Below are 18,694 nucleotides of genomic sequence, written 5' to 3'. Positions count from 1 at the left end.
TTGTCTTGATGTGACGCAAGCTAATGTTCATAAGAAATAACTAGAATGTGGCACTGGCTACCATTCAGAATCTTGTCTTAATGTGATGCAAGCTAATGTTCATAAGATATAACTAGAATGTGGCACTGGCTACCATTCAGAATTCAGAATTCTGAATGTCCAGATGTGATGCAAGCTAATGTTCATAAGAAATAACTAGAATGGGCACTGGCTACCATTCAGAATCTTGTCCTGATGTGATGCAAGCTAATGTTCATAAGAAATAACTAGAATGTGGCACTGGCTACAATTCACAATCATGTCCAGATGTGACGCAAGCTAAATGTTCATAAGAAATAACTAGAATGTGGCACTGGCTACCATTCACAATCATGTCCAGATGTGACGCAAGCTAATGTTCATAAGATATAACTAGAATGTGGCACTGGCTAACATTGACAATCATGTCTGGATGTGACGCAAGCTAATGTTTATAAGATATAACTAGAATGTGGCCCTGGCCAACATTCACAATCATGTATTGATGTGATGCAAGCTAATGTTCATAAGATATAACTAGAATGTGGCACTGGCTAACATTCAAATCTTGTCTGGATGTGATGCAAGCTAATGTTTATAAGATATAACTATAATGTGGCACAGGCTAACATTCAAATCTTGTCTGGATGTGATGCAAGCTAATGTTTATAAGATATAACTAGAATGTGGCACTGGCTAACCTTCACAATCTTGTCTTGATGTGACGCAAGCTAATGTTCATAAGATATGACTAGAATGTGGCACTGGTTAACATTCACAATCATGTCCAGATGTGACGCAAGCTAATGTTCATAAGATATGACTAGAATGTGGCACTGGCTAACATTCACAATCTTGTCTTGATGTGACGCAAGCTAATGTTCATAAGATATGACTAGAATGTGGCACTGGTTAACATTCACAATCTTGTCCAGATGTGACGCAAGCTAATGTTCATAAGATATAACTAGAATGTGGCACTGGCTAACATTCAAAATCATGTCCAGATGTGACGCAAGCTAATGTTCATAAGATATAACTAGAATGTGGCACTGGCTAACATTCACAATCATGTCCAGATGTGACGCAAGCTAATGTTCATAAGATATAATTAGAATGTGGCACTGGCTAACATTCAGAATCTTGTCCTGATGTGACGCAAGCTAATGTTTATAAAATATAACTAGAATGTGGCACTGGCTAACATTCACAATCTTGTACTGATGTGACGCAAGCTAATGTTCATAAGATATAACTAGAATGTGGCACTGGCTAACATTCACAATCATGTCCAGATGTGACGCAAGCTAATGTTCATAAGATATAACTAGAATGTGGCACTGGCTAACATTCACAATCATGTCCAGAGTTGACGCAAGCTAATGTTCATAAGATATAACTAGAATGTGGCACTGGCTAACATTCACAATCATGTCCAGATGTGACGCAAGCTAATGTTCATAAAATAGAACTAGAATGTGGCACTGGCTACCATTCAGAATCTTGTCTTGATGTGACGCAAGCTAATGTTCATAAGATATAACTAGAATGTGGCACTGGCTAACATTCAGAATCAGGTCCAGATGTGACGCAAGCTAATGTTCATAAGAAATACCTAGAATGTGGCACTGGCTACCATTCAGAATCTTGTCCTGATGTGACGCAAGCTAATGTTCATAAGAAATAAATAGAATGTGGCACTGGCTACCATTCAGAATCTTGTCTTGATGTGACGCAAGCTAATGTTCATAAGAAATAACTAGAATGTGGCACTGGCTACCATTCAGAATCTTGTCTTGATGTGACACAAGCTAATGTTCATAAGAAATAACTAGAATGTGGCACTGGCTACCATTCAGAATCATGTCCAGATGTGACGCAAGCTAATGTTCTTAAGAAATAACTAGAATGTGGCACTGGCTACCATTCAGAATCTTGTCTTGATGTGACGCAAGCTAATGTTCATAAGATATAACTAGAATGTGGCACTGGCTAACATTCACAATCATGTCCAGATGTGATGCAAGCTAATGTTCATAAGAAATCACTAGAATGTGGCACTGGCTAACATTCACAATCATGTCCAGATGTGACGCAAGCTAATGTTCATAAGAAATAACTACAATGTGGAATTGGCTACCATTCAGAATCTTGTCCTGATGTGACGCAAGCTAATGTTCATAAGATATAACTAGAATGTGGCACTGGCTACCATTCAGAATCTTGTCTTGATGTGACACAAGCTAATGTTCATAAGAAATAACTAGAATGTGGCACTGGCTACCATTCAGAATCTTGTCTTGATGTGACGCAAGCTAATGTTCATAAGAAATAACTAGAATGTGGCACTGGCTACCATTCAGAATCTTGTCTTGATGTGATGCAAGCTAATGTTCATAAGATATAACTAGAATGTGGCACTGGCTACCATTCAGAATCTTGTCTTGATGTGATGCAAGCTAATGTTCATAAGATATAACTAGAATGTGGCACTGGCTAACATTCACAATCATGTCCAGATGTGATGCAAGCTAATGTTCATAAGATATAACTAGAATGTGGCACTGGTTAACATTCACAATCATGTCCAAAGGTGACGCAAGCTAATGTTCATAAGATATAACTAGAATGTGGCACTGGCTAACATTCACAATCATGTCCAGATGTGACGCAAGCTAATGTTCATAAGATATAACTACAATGTGGCGCTGGCTACCATTCAGAATCTTGTCTTGATGTGACGCAAGCTAATGTTCATAAGAAATAACTAGAATGTGGCGCTGGCTACCATTTAGAATCTTGTCTTGATGTGACGCAAGCTAATGTTCATAAGAAATAACTAGAATGTGGCACTGGCTACCATTCAGAATCTTGTCTTGATGTGACGCAAGTTAATGTTCATAAGATATAACTAGAATGTGGCACTGGCTACCATTCAGAATCTTGTCTTGATGTGATGCAAGCTAATGTTCATAAGAAATAACTAGAATGTGGCACTGGCTACCATTCAGAATCTTGTCTTGATGTGATGCAAGCTAATGTTCATAAGATATAACTAGAATGTGGCACTGGCTACAATTCAGAATCTTGTCTTGATGTGATGCAAGCTAATGTTCATAAGATATATCTAGAATGTGGCACTGGCTACCATTCAGAATCTTGTCTTGATGTGATGCAAGCTAATGTTCATAAGAAATAACTAGAATGTGGCACTGGCTACCATTCACAATCATGTCCAGATGTGACGCAAGCTAATGTTCATAAGAAATAATAAGAATGTGGCACTGGCTAACATTCACAATCATGTCCAGATGTGACGCAAGCTAATGTTCATAAGATATAACTAGAATGTGGCACTGACTAACATTCACAATCATGTTCTGATGTGACGCAAGCTAATGTTCATAAGATATAACTAGAATGTGGCACTGGCTAGCATTCACAATCATGTCCAGATGTGATGCAAGCTAATGTTCATAAGATATAACTAGAATGTGGCACTGGCTAACATTCACAATCATGTCCAGATGTGACGCAAGCTAATGTTCATAAGATATAACTAGAATGTGGCACTGGCTAACATTCACAATCTTGTCTTGATGTGACGCAAGCTAATGTTCATAAGAAATAACTAGAATGTGGCACTGGCTACCATTCAGAATCTTGTCCAGATGTGACTCAAGCTAATGTTCATATGAAATAACTAGAATGGGGCACTGGCTACCATTCACAATCATGTCCAGATGTGATGCAAGCTAATGTTCATAAGAAATAACTAGAATGTGGCACTGGCTACCATTCACAATCTTGTCCTGATGTGACACAAGCTAATGTTCATAAGAAATAACTAGAATGTGGCACTGGCTACCATTCACAATCATGTCCAGATGTGACGCAAGCTAATGTTCATAAGAAATAACTAGAATGTGGCACTGGCTACCATTCACAATCATGTCCAGATATAACGCAAGCTAATGTTCATAAGAAATAACTAGAATGTGGCACTGGCTACCATTCAGAATCTTGTCTTGATGTGATGCAAGCTAATGTTCATAAGATATTACTAGAATGTGGCACTGGCTACCATTCACAATCATGTCCAGATGTGACGCAAGGTAATGTTCATAAGAAATAACTAGAATGTGGCACTGGCTACCATTCAGAATCTTGTCCTGATGTGACGCAAGCTAATTTTCATAAGAAATAACTAGAATGTGGCACTGGCTACCATTCAGAATCTTGTCCTGATGTGACGCAAGCTAATGTTCATAAGAAATAACTAGAATGTGGCACTGGCTACCATTCAGAATCTTGTCCTGATATGACGCAAGCTAATGTTCATAAGATATAACTAGAATGGGGCACTGGCTACCATTCAGAATCTTGTCCTGATGTGATGCAAGCTAATGTTTATAAGAAATAACTAGAATGTGGCACTGGCTACCATTCACAATCATGACCAGATGTGACGCAAGCTAATGTTCATAAGATATAACTAGAATGTGGCACTGGCTACCATTCAGAATCTTGTCCTGATGTGACGCAAGCTAATTTTCATAAGATATAACTAGAATGTGGCACTGGCTACCATTCAGAATCTTGTCTTGATGTGATGCAAGCTAATGTTCATAAGATATAACTAGAATGGGGCACTGGCTACCATTCAGAATCTTGTCCTGATGTGATGCAAGCTAATGTTCATAAGAAATAACTGGAATGTGGCACTGGCTACCATTCAGAATCTTGTCTTGATGAGATGCAAGCTAATGTTCATAAGATATAACTAAATTTTGTGGCACTGGCTACCATTCACAATCTTGTCTTGATGTGATGCAAGCTAATGTTCATAAGAAATAACTGGAATGTGGCACTGGCTACCATTCAGAATCTTGTCTTGATGAGATGCAAGCTAATGTTCATAAGATATAACTAGAATGTGGCACTGGCTAACATTCACAATCATGTCCAGATGTGACGCAAGCTAATGTTCATAAGATATAACTAGAATGTGGCACTGGCTACCATTCAGAATCTTGTCTTGATGTGACGCAAGCTAATGTTCATAAGATATAACTAGAATGTGGCACTGGCTAACATTCACAATCATGTCCAGATGTGACGCAAGCTAATGTTCATAAGATATAACTAGAATGTGCCACTGGCTACCATTCAGAATCTTGTCTTGATGTGACGCAAGCTAATGTTCATAAGAAATAACTAGAATGTGGCACTGGCTACCATTCAGAATCTTGTCTTAATGTGATGCAAGCTAATGTTCATAAGATATAACTAGAATGTGGCACTGGCTACCATTCAGAATTCAGAATTCTGAATGTCCAGATGTGATGCAAGCTAATGTTCATAAGAAATAACTAGAATGGGCACTGGCTACCATTCAGAATCTTGTCCTGATGTGATGCAAGCTAATGTTCATAAGAAATAACTAGAATGTGGCACTGGCTACAATTCACAATCATGTCCAGATGTGACGCAAGCTAAATGTTCATAAGAAATAACTAGAATGTGGCACTGGCTACCATTCACAATCATGTCCAGATGTGACGCAAGCTAATGTTCATAAGAAATAACTAGAATGTGGCACTGGCTACCATTCACAATCATGTCCAGATGTGACACAAGCTAATGTTCATAAGAAATAACTAGAATGTGGCACTGGCTACCATTCAGAATCTTGTCTTGATGTGATGCAAGCTAATGTTCATAAGATATAACTAGAATGTGGCACTGGCTACCATTCACAATCATGTCCAGATGTGATGCAAGCTAATGTTCATAAGAAATAACTAGAATGTGGCACTGGCTACCATTCAGAATCTTGTCTTGATGTGATGCAAGCTAATGTTCATAAGATATAACTAGAATGTGGCACTGGCTACCATTCAGAATCTTGTCCTGATGTGATGCAAGCTAATGTTCATAGGATATAACTAGAATGTGGCACTGGCTAACATTCACAATCATGTCCTAATGTGACGCAAGCTAATGTTCATAAGATATAACTAGAATGTGGCACTGGCTAACATTGACAATCATGTCTGGATGTGACGCAAGCTAATGTTTATAAGATATAACTATAATGTGGCACTGGCTAACATTCAAATCTTGTCTGGATGTGATGCAAGCTAATGTTTATAAGATATAACTATAATGTGGCACAGGCTAACATTCAAATCTTGTCTGGGTGTGATGCAAGCTAATGTTTATAAGATATAACTAGAATGTGGCACTGGCTAACCTTCACAATCTTGTCTTGATGTGACGCAAGCTAGTGTTCATAAGATATGACTAGAATGTGGCACTGGTTAACATTCACAATCATGTCCAGATGTGACGCAAGCTAATGTTCATAAGATATGACTAGAATGTGGCACTGGCTAACATTCACAATCTTGTCTTGATGTGACGCAAGCTAATGTTCATAAGATATGACTAGAATGTGGCACTGGTTAACATTCACAATCTTGTCCAGATGTGACGCAAGCTAATGTTCATAAGATATAACTAGAATGTGGCACTGGCTAACATTCACAATCATGTCCAGATGTGACGCAAGCTAATGTTCATAAGATATAACTAGAATGTGGCACTGGCTAACATTCACAATCATGTCCAGATGTGACGCAAGCTAATGTTCATAAGATATAACTAGAATGTGGCACTGGCTACCATTCAGAATCTTGTCTTGATGTGATGCAAGCTAATGTTCATAAGATATAACTAGAATGTGGCACTGGCTACCATTGAGAATCTTGTCTTAATGTGATGCAAGCTAATGTTCATAAGATATAACTAGAATGTGGCACTGGCTACCATTCAGAATCTTGTCTTGATGTGATGCAAGCTAATGTTCATAAGATATTACTAGAATGTGGCACTGGCTACCATTCAGAATCTTGTCTTGATGTGACGCACGCTAATATTTCATAAGATATAATTAGAATGTGGCACTGGCTACCATTCAGAATCTTGTCTTGATGTGACGCACGCTAATGTTCATAAGATATAACTAGGATGTGGCACTGGCTACCATTCAGAATCTTGTCCTGATGTGATGCAAGCTAATGTTCATAAGAAATAACTAGAATGTGGCACTGACTACCATTCACAATCATGTCCAGATGTGACGCAAGCTAATGTTCATAAGAAATAACTAGAATGTGGCACTGGCTAACATTCACAATCATGTCCAGATGTGATGCAAGCTAATGTTCATAAGATATAACTAGAATGTGGCACTGACTAACATTCACAATCATGTCTTGATGTGACGCAAGCTAATGTTCATAAGATATAACTAGAATGTGGCACTGGCTACCATTCAGAATCTTGTCCTGATGTGATGCAAGCTAATGTTTATAAGAAATAACTAGAATGTGGCACTGGCTACCATTCACAATCATGACCAGATGTGACGCAAGCTAATGTTCATAAGATATAACTAGAATGTGGCACTGGCTACCATTCAGAATCTTGTCCTGATGTGATGCAAGCTAATTTTCATAAGATATAACTAGAATGTGGCACTGGCTACCATTCAGAATCTTGTCTTGATGTGATGCAAGCTAATGTTCATAAGATATAACTAGAATGGGGCACTGGCTACCATTCAGAATCTTGTCCTGATGTGATGCAAGCTAATGTTCATAAGAAATAACTGGAATGTGGCACTGGCTACCATTCAGAATCTTGTCTTGATGAGATGCAAGCTAATGTTCATAAGATATAACTAAATTTTGTGGCACTGGCTACCATTCACAATCTTGTCTTGATGAGATGCAAGCTAATGTTCATAAGATTTAACTAGGATGTGGCACTGGCTACCATTCAGAATCTTGTATTGATGTGATGCAAGCTAATGTTCATAAGATATAACTAGAATGTGGCACTGGCTAACATTCACAATCATGTCCAGATGTGACGCAAGCTAATGTTCATAAGATATAACTAGAATGTGGCACTGGCTACCATTCAGAATCTTGTCTTGATGTGACGCAAGCTAATGTTCATAAGATATAACTAGAATGTGGCACTGGCTAACATTCACAATCATGTCCAGATGTGACGCAAGCTAATGTTCATAAGATATAACTAGAATGTGCCACTGGCTACCATTCAGAATCTTGTCTTGATGTGACGCAAGCTAATGTTCATAAGAAATAACTAGAATGTGGCACTGGCTACCATTCAGAATCTTGTCTTAATGTGATGCAAGCTAATGTTCATAAGATATAACTAGAATGTGGCACTGGCTACCATTCAGAATTCAGAATTCTGAATGTCCAGATGTGATGCAAGCTAATGTTCATAAGAAATAACTAGAATGGGCACTGGCTACCATTCAGAATCTTGTCCTGATGTGATGCAAGCTAATGTTCATAAGAAATAACTAGAATGTGGCACTGGCTACAATTCACAATCATGTCCAGATGTGACGCAAGCTAAATGTTCATAAGAAATAACTAGAATGTGGCACTGGCTACCATTCACAATCATGTCCAGATGTGACGCAAGCTAATGTTCATAAGAAATAACTAGAATGTGGCACTGGCTACCATTCACAATCATGTCCAGATGTGACACAAGCTAATGTTCATAAGAAATAACTAGAATGTGGCACTGGCTACCATTCAGAATCTTGTCTTGATGTGATGCAAGCTAATGTTCATAAGATATAACTAGAATGTGGCACTGGCTACCATTCACAATCATGTCCAGATGTGATGCAAGCTAATGTTCATAAGAAATAACTAGAATGTGGCACTGGCTACCATTCAGAATCTTGTCTTGATGTGATGCAAGCTAATGTTCATAAGATATAACTAGAATGTGGCACTGGCTACCATTCAGAATCTTGTCCTGATGTGATGCAAGCTAATGTTCATAGGATATAACTAGAATGTGGCACTGGCTAACATTCACAATCATGTCCTAATGTGACGCAAGCTAATGTTCATAAGATATAACTAGAATGTGGCACTGGCTAACATTGACAATCATGTCTGGATGTGACGCAAGCTAATGTTTATAAGATATAACTATAATGTGGCACTGGCTAACATTCAAATCTTGTCTGGATGTGATGCAAGCTAATGTTTATAAGATATAACTATAATGTGGCACAGGCTAACATTCAAATCTTGTCTGGATGTGATGCAAGCTAATGTTTATAAGATATAACTAGAATGTGGCACTGGCTAACCTTCACAATCTTGTCTTGATGTGACGCAAGCTAGTGTTCATAAGATATGACTAGAATGTGGCACTGGTTAACATTCACAATCATGTCCAGATGTGACGCAAGCTAATGTTCATAAGATATGACTAGAATGTGGCACTGGCTAACATTCACAATCTTGTCTTGATGTGACGCAAGCTAATGTTCATAAGATATGACTAGAATGTGGCACTGGTTAACATTCACAATCTTGTCCAGATGTGACGCAAGCTAATGTTCATAAGATATAACTAGAATGTGGCACTGGCTAACATTCACAATCATGTCCAGATGTGACGCAAGCTAATGTTCATAAGATATAACTAGAATGTGGCACTGGCTAACATTCACAATCATGTCCAGATGTGACGCAAGCTAATGTTCATAAGATATAACTAGAATGTGGCACTGGCTACCATTCAGAATCTTGTCTTGATGTGATGCAAGCTAATGTTCATAAGATATAACTAGAATGTGGCACTGGCTACCATTGAGAATCTTGTCTTAATGTGATGCAAGCTAATGTTCATAAGATATAACTAGAATGTGGCACTGGCTACCATTCAGAATCTTGTCTTGATGTGATGCAAGCTAATGTTCATAAGATATTACTAGAATGTGGCACTGGCTACCATTCAGAATCTTGTCTTGATGTGACGCACGCTAATATTTCATAAGATATAATTAGAATGTGGCACTGGCTACCATTCAGAATCTTGTCTTGATGTGACGCACGCTAATGTTCATAAGATATAACTAGGATGTGGCACTGGCTACCATTCAGAATCTTGTCCTGATGTGATGCAAGCTAATGTTCATAAGAAATAACTAGAATGTGGCACTGACTACCATTCACAATCATGTCCAGATGTGACGCAAGCTAATGTTCATAAGAAATAACTAGAATGTGGCACTGGCTAACATTCACAATCATGTCCAGATGTGATGCAAGCTAATGTTCATAAGATATAACTAGAATGTGGCACTGACTAACATTCACAATCATGTCTTGATGTGACGCAAGCTAATGTTCATAAGATATAACTAGAATGTGGCACTGGCTAGCATTCACAATCATGTCCAGATGGGACGCAAGCTAATGTTCATAAGATATAACTAGAATGTGGCACTGGCTAACATTCAGAATCTTGTCTTGATGTGACGCAAGCTAATGTTCATAAGATATAACTAGAATGTGGCACTGGCTAACATTCACAATCATGTCCAGATGTGATGCAAGCTAATGTTCATAAGAAATAACTAGAATGGGCACTGGCTACCATTCAGAATCTTGTCCTGATGTGATGCAAGCTAATGTTCATAAGAAATAACTAGAATGTGGCACTGGCTACAATTCACAATCATGTCCAGATGTGACGCAAGCTAAATGTTCATAAGAAATAACTAGAATGTGGCACTGGCTACCATTCACAATCATGTCCAGATGTGACGCAAGCTAATGTTCATAAGAAATAACTAGAATGTCGCACTGGCTACCATTCACAATCATGTCCAGATGTGACACAAGCTAATGTTCATAAGAAATAACTAGAATGTGGCACTGGCTACCATTCAGAATCTTGTCTTGATGTGATGCAAGCTAATGTTCATAAGATATAACTAGAATGTGGCACTGGCTACCATTCACAATCATGTCCAGATGTGATGCAAGCTAATGTTCATAAGAAATAACTAGAATGTGGCACTGGCTACCATTCAGAATCTTGTCTTGATGTGATGCAAGCTAATGTTCATAAGATATAACTAGAATGTGGCACTGGCTACCATTCAGAATCTTGTCCTGATGTGATGCAAGCTAATGTTCATAGGATATAACTAGAATGTGGCACTGGCTAACATTCACAATCATGTCCGGATGTGACGCAAGCTAATGTTCATAAGATATAACTAGAATGTGGCACTGGCTAACATTGACAATCATGTCTGGATGTGACGCAAGCTAATGTTTATAAGATATAACTATAATGTGGCACTGGCTAACATTCAAATCTTGTCTGGATGTGATGCAAGCTAATGTTTATAAGATATAACTATAATGTGGCACAGGCTAACATTCAAATCTTGTCTTGATGTGATGCAAGCTAATGTTCATAAGATATAACTAGAATGTGGCACTGGCTACCATTGAGAATCTTGTCTTAATGTGATGCAAGCTAATGTTCATAAGATATAACTAGAATGTGGCACTGGCTACCATTCACAATCATGTCCAGATGTGACGCAAGCTAATGTTCATAAGATATGACTAGAATGTGGCACTAGCTAACATTCACAATCTTGTCTTGATGTGACGCAAGCTAATGTTCATAAGATATGACTAGAATGTGGCACTGGTTAACATTCACAATCTTGTCCAGATGTGACGCAAGCTAATGTTCATAAGATATAACTAGAATGTGGCACTGGCTAACATTCACAATCATGTCCAGATGTGACGCAAGCTAATGTTCATAAGATATAACTAGAATGTGGCACTGGCTAACATTCACAATCATGTCCAGATGTGACGCAAGCTAATGTTCATAAGATATAACTAGAATGTGGCACTGGCTAACATTCAGAATCTTGTCCTGATGTGACGCAAGCTAATGTTCATAAAATATAACTAGAATGTGGCACTGGCTAACATTCACAATCTTGTACTGATGTGACGCAAGCTAATGTTCATAAGATATAACTAGAATGTGGCACTAGCTAACACTCACAATCATGTCCAGATGTGACGCAAGCTAATGTTCATAAGATATAACTAGAATGTGGCACTGGCTAACATTCACAATCATGTCCAGATGTGACGCAAGCTAATGTTCATAAGATATAACTAGAATGTGGCACTGGCTAACATTCACAATCATGTCCAGATGTGACGCAAGCTAATGTTCATAAGATAGAACTAGAATGTGGCACTGGCTAACATTCACAATCATGTCCAGATGTGAGGCAGGCTAATGTTCATAAGATATAACTAGAATGTGGCACTGGCTAACATTCAGAATCATGTCCAGATGTGACGCAAGCTAATGTTCATAAGAAATACCTAGAATGTGGCACTGGCTAACATTCACAATCATGTCCAGATGTGACGCAAGCTAATGTTCATAAGATATAACTAGAATGTGGCACTGGCTAACATTCAGAATCAGGTCCAGATGTGACGCAAGCTAATGTTCATAAGAAATACCTAGAATGTGGCACTGGCTACCATTCAGAATCTTGTCCTGATGTGACGCAAGCTAATGTTCATAAGAAATAACTAGAATGTGGCACTGGCTACCATTCAGAATCTTGTCTTGATGTGACGCAAGCTAATGTTCATAAGAAATAACTAGAATGTGGCACTGGCTACCATTCAGAATCTTGTCTTGATGTGACGCAAGCTAATGTTCATAAGAAATAACTAGAATGTGGCACTGGCTACCATTCAGAATCATGTCCAGATGTGACGCAAGCTAATGTTCTTAAGAAATAACTAGAATGTGGCACTGGCTACCATTCAGAATCTTGTCTTGATGTGACGCAAGCTAATGTTCATAAGATATAACTAGAATGTGGCACTGGCTAACATTCACAATCATGTTCAGATGTGACGCAAGCTAATGTTCATAAGAAATCACTAGAATGTGGCACTGGCTAACATTCACAATCATGTCCAGATGTGACGCAAGCTAATGTTCATAAGAAATAACTACAATGTGGCATTGGCTACCATTCAGAATCTTGTCCTGATGTGACGCAAGCTAATGTTCATAAGATATAACTAGAATGTGGCACTGGCTACCATTCAGAATCTTGTCTTGATGTGACACAAGCTAATGTTCATAAGAAATAACTAGAATGTGGCACTGGCTACCATTCAGAATCTTGTCTTGATGTGACGCAAGCTAATGTTCATAAGAAATAACTAGAATGTGGCACTGGCTACCATTCAGAATCTTGTCTTGATGTGATGCAAGCTAATGTTCATAAGATATAACTAGAATGTGGCACTGGCTACCATTCAGAATCTTGTCTTGATGTGATGCAAGCTAATGTTCATAAGATATAACTAGAATGTGGCACTGGCTAACATTCACAATCATGTCCAGATGTGACGCAAGCTAATGTTCATAAGATATAACTAGAATGTGGCACTGGTTAACATTCACAATCATGTCCAAAAGTGATGCAAGCTAATGTTCATAAGATATAACTAGAATGTGGCACTGGCTAACATTCACAATCATGTCCAGATGTGACGCAAGCTAATGTTCATAAGATATAACTAGAATGTGGCGCTGGCTACCATTCAGAATCTTGTCTTGATGTGACGCAAGCTAATGTTCATAAGAAATAACTAGAATGTGGCGCTGGCTACCATTTAGAATCTTGTCTTGATGTGAAGCAAGCTAATGTTCATAAGAAATAACTAGAATGTGGCACTGGCTACCATTCAGAATCTTGTCTTGATGTGATGCAAGCTAATGTTCATAAGAAATAACTAGAATGTGGCACTGGCTACCATTCAGAATCATGTCCAGATGTGACGCAAGCTAATTTTCTTAAGAAATAACTAGAATGTGGCACTGGCTACCATTCAGAATCATGTCCAGATGTGACGCAAGCTAATTTTCTTAAGAAATAACTAGAATGTGGCACTGGCTAACATTCACAATCATGTCCAGATGTGACGCAAGCTAATGTTCATAAGATATAACTAGAATGTGGCACTGGCTAACATTCACAATCATGTCCAGAGTTGACGCAAGCTAATGTTCATAAGATATAACTAGAATGTGGCACTGGCTAACATTCACAATCATGTCCAGATGTGACGCAAGCTAATGTTCATAAGATAGAACTAGAATGTGGCACTGGCTACCATTCAGAATCTTGTCTTGATGTGACGCAAGCTAATGTTCATAAGATATAACTAGAATGTGGCACTGGCTAACATTCAGAATCAGGTCCAGATGTGACGCAAGCTAATGTTCATAAGAAATACCTAGAATGTGGCACTGGCTACCATTCAGAATCTTGTCCTGATGTGACGCAAGCTAATGTTCATAAGAAATAAATAGAATGTGGCACTGGCTACCATTCAGAATCTTGTCTTGATGTGACGCAAGCTAATGTTCATAAGAAATAACTAGAATGTGACACTGGCTACCATTCAGAATCTTGTCTTGATGTGATGCAAGCTAATGTTCATAAGAAATAACTAGAATGTGGCACTGGCTACCATTCAGAATCATGTCCAGATGTGACGCAAGCTAATTTTCTTAAGAAATAACTAGAATGTGGCACTGGCTAACATTCACAATCATGTCCAGATGTGACGCAAGCTAATGTTCATAAGATATAACTAGAATGTGGCACTGGCTAACATTCACAATCATGTCCAGAGTTGACGCAAGCTAATGTTCATAAGATATAACTAGAATGTGGCACTGGCTAACATTCACAATCATGTCCAGATGTGACGCAAGCTAATGTTCATAAGATAGAACTAGAATGTGGCACTGGCTACCATTCAGAATCTTGTCTTGATGTGACGCAAGCTAATGTTCATAAGATATAACTAGAATGTGGCACTGGCTAACATTCAGAATCAGGTCCAGATGTGACGCAAGCTAATGTTCATAAGAAATACCTAGAATGTGGCACTGGCTACCATTCAGAATCTTGTCCTGATGTGACGCAAGCTAATGTTCATAAGAAATAAATAGAATGTGGCACTGGCTACCATTCAGAATCTTGTCTTGATGTGACGCAAGCTAATGTTCATAAGAAATAACTAGAATGTGGCACTGGCTACCATTCAGAATCTTGTCTTGATGTGACGCAAGCTAATGTTCATAAGAAATAACTAGAATGTGGCACTGGCTACCATTCAGAATCATGTCCAATTGTGACGCAAGCTAATGTTCTTAAGAAATAACTAGAATGTGGCACTGGCTACCATTCAGAATCTTGTCTTGATGTGACGCAAGCTAATGTTCATAAGATATAACTAGAATGTGGCACTGGCTAACATTCACAATCATGTCCAGATGTGATGCAAGCTAATGTTCATAAGAAATCACTAGAATGTGGCACTGGCTAACATTCACAACCATGTCCAGATGTGACGCAAGCTAATGTTCATAAGAAATAACTACAATGTGGAATTGGCTACCATTCAGAATCTTGTCCTGATGTGACGCAAGCTAATGTTCATAAGATATAACTAGAATGTGGCACTGGCTACCATTCAGAATCTTGCCTTGATGTGACACAAGCTAATGTTCATAAGAAATAACTAGAATGTGGCACTGGCTACCATTCAGAATCTTGTCTTGATGTGACGCAAGCTAATGTTCATAAGAAATAACTAGAATGTGGCACTGGCTACCATTCAGAATCTTGTCTTGATGTGATGCAAGCTAATGTTCATAAGATATAACTAGAATGTGGCACTGGCTACCATTCAGAATCTTGTCTTGATGTGATGCAAGCTAATGTTCATAAGATATAACTAGAATGTGGCACTGGCTAACATTCACAATCATGTCCAGATGTGACGCAAGCTAATGTTCATAAGATATAACTAGAATGTGGCACTGGTTAACATTCACAATCATGTCCAAAGGTGACGCAAGCTAATGTTCATAAGATATAACTAGAATGTGGCACTGGCTAACATTCACAATCATGTCCAGATGTGACGCAAGCTAATGTTCATAAGATATAACTACAATGTGGCGCTGGCTACCATTCAGAATCTTGTCTTGATGTGACGCAAGCTAATGTTCATAAGAAATAACTAGAATGTGGCGCTGGCTACCATTTAGAATCTTGTCTTGATGTGACGCAAGCTAATGTTCATAAGAAATAACTAGAATGTGGCACTGGCTACCATTCAGAATCTTGTCTTGATGTGACGCAAGTTAATGTTCATAAGATATAACTAGAATGTGGCACTGGCTACCATTCAGAATCTTGTCTTGATGTGATGCAAGCTAATGTTCATAAGAAATAACTAGAATGTGGCACTGGCTACCATTCAGAATCTTGTCTTGATGTGATGCAAGCTAATGTTCATAAGATATAACTAGAATGTGGCACTGGCTACAATTCAGAATCTTGTCTTGATGTGATGCAAGCTAATGTTCATAAGATATATCTAGAATGTGGCACTGGCTACCATTCAGAATCTTGTCTTGATGTGATGCAAGCTAATGTTCATAAGAAATAACTAGAATGTGGCACTGGCTACCATTCACAATCATGTCCAGATGTGACGCAAGCTAATGTTCATAAGAAATAATAAGAATGTGGAACTGGCTAACATTCACAATCATGTCCAGATGTGACGCAAGCTAATGTTCATAAGATATAACTAGAAAGTGGCACTGACTAACATTCACAATCATGTTCTGATGTGACGCAAGCTAATGTTCATAAGATATAACTAGAATGTGGCACTGGCTAGCATTCACAATCATGTCCAGATGTGATGCAAGCTAATGTTCATAAGATATAACTAGAATGTGGCACTGGCTAACATTCACAATCATGTCCAGATGTGACGCAAGCTAATGTTCATAAGATATAACTAGAATGTGGCACTGGCTAACATTCACAATCTTGTCTTGATGTGACGCAAGCTAATGTTCATAAGAAATAACTAGAATGTGGCACTGGCTACCATTCAGAATCTTGTCCAGATGTGACGCAAGCTAATGTTCATATGAAATAACTAGAATGGGGCACTGGCTACCATTCACAATCATGTCCAGATGTGATGCAAGCTAATGTTCATAAGAAATAACTAGAATGTGGCACTGGCTACCATTCACAATCTTGTCCTGATGTGACACAAGCTAATGTTCATAAGAAATAACTAGAATGTGGCACTGGCTACCATTCACAATCATGTCCAGATGTGACGCAAGCTAATGTTCATAAGAAATAACTAGAATGTGGCACTGGCTACCATTCACAATCATGTCCAGATATAACGCAAGCTAATGTTCATAAGAAATAACTAGAATGTGGCACTGGCTACCATTCAGAATCTTGTCTTGATGTGATGCAAGCTAATGTTCATAAGATATTACTAGAATGTGGCACTGGCTACCATTCACAATCATGTCCAGATGTGACGCAAGGTAATGTTCATAAGAAATAACTAGAATGTGGCACTGGCTACCATTCAGAATCTTGTCCTGATGTGACACAAGCTAATGTTCATAAGAAATAACTAGAATGTGGCACTGGCTACCATTCAGAATCTTGTCCTGATGTGACGCAAGCTAATGTTCATAAGAAATAACTAGAATGTGGCACTGGCTACCATTCAGAATCTTGTCTTGATATGATGCAAGCTAATGTTCATAAGATATAACTAGAATGGGGCACTGGCTACCATTCAGAATCTTGTCCTGATGTGATGCAAGCTAATGTTTATAAGAAATAACTAGAATGTGGCACTGGCTACCATTCACAATCATGACCAGATGTGACGCAAGCTAATGTTCATAAGATATAACTAGAATGTGGCACTGGCTACCATTCAGAATCTTGTCCTGATGTGATGCAAGCTAATGTTCATAAAATATAACTAGAATGTGGCACTGGCTACCATTCAGAATCTTGTCTTGATGTGATGCAAGCTAATGTTCATAAGATATAACTAGAATGGGGCACTGGCTACCATTCAGAATCTTGTCCTGATGTGATGCAAGCTAATGTTCATAAGAAATAACTGGAATGTGGCACTGGCTACCATTCAGAATCTTGTCTTGATGAGATGCAAGCTAATGTTCATAAGATATAACTAAATTTTGTGGCACTGGCTACCATTCACAATCTTGTCTTGATGAGATGCAAGCTAATGTTCATAAGATATAACTAGGATGTGGCACTGGCTACCATTCAGAATCTTGTATTGATGTGATGCAAGCTAATGTTCATAAGATATAACTAGAATGTGGCACTGGCTAACATTCACAATCATGTCCAGATGTGACGCAAGCTAATGTTCATAAGATATAACTAGAATGTGGCACTGGCTACCATTCAGAATCTTGTCTTGATGTGACGCAAGCTAATGTTCATAAGATATAACTAGAATGTGGCACTGGCTAACATTCACAATCATGTCCAGATGTGACGCAAGCTAATGTTCATAAGATATAACTAGAATGTGCCACTGGCTACCATTCAGAATCTTGTCTTGATGTGACGCAAGCTAATGTTCATAAGAAATAACTAGAATGTGGCACTGGCTACCATTCAGAATCTTGTCTTAATGTGATGCAAGCTAATGTTCATAAGATATAACTAGAATGTGGCACTGGCTACCATTCAGAATCTTGTCTTGATGTGATGCAAGCTAATGTTCATAAGATATAACTAGAATGTGGCACTGGCTACCATTGAGAATCTTGTCTTAATGTG

This window comes from Ambystoma mexicanum, chromosome 10, assembly GCF_040938575.1.
Source record: "Ambystoma mexicanum isolate Mex_15411 chromosome 10, UKY_AmexF1_1, whole genome shotgun sequence".
Classification (NCBI taxonomy): Eukaryota; Metazoa; Chordata; class Amphibia; order Caudata; family Ambystomatidae; genus Ambystoma; species Ambystoma mexicanum.
Note: the sequence above shows the minus strand (reverse complement) of the source record.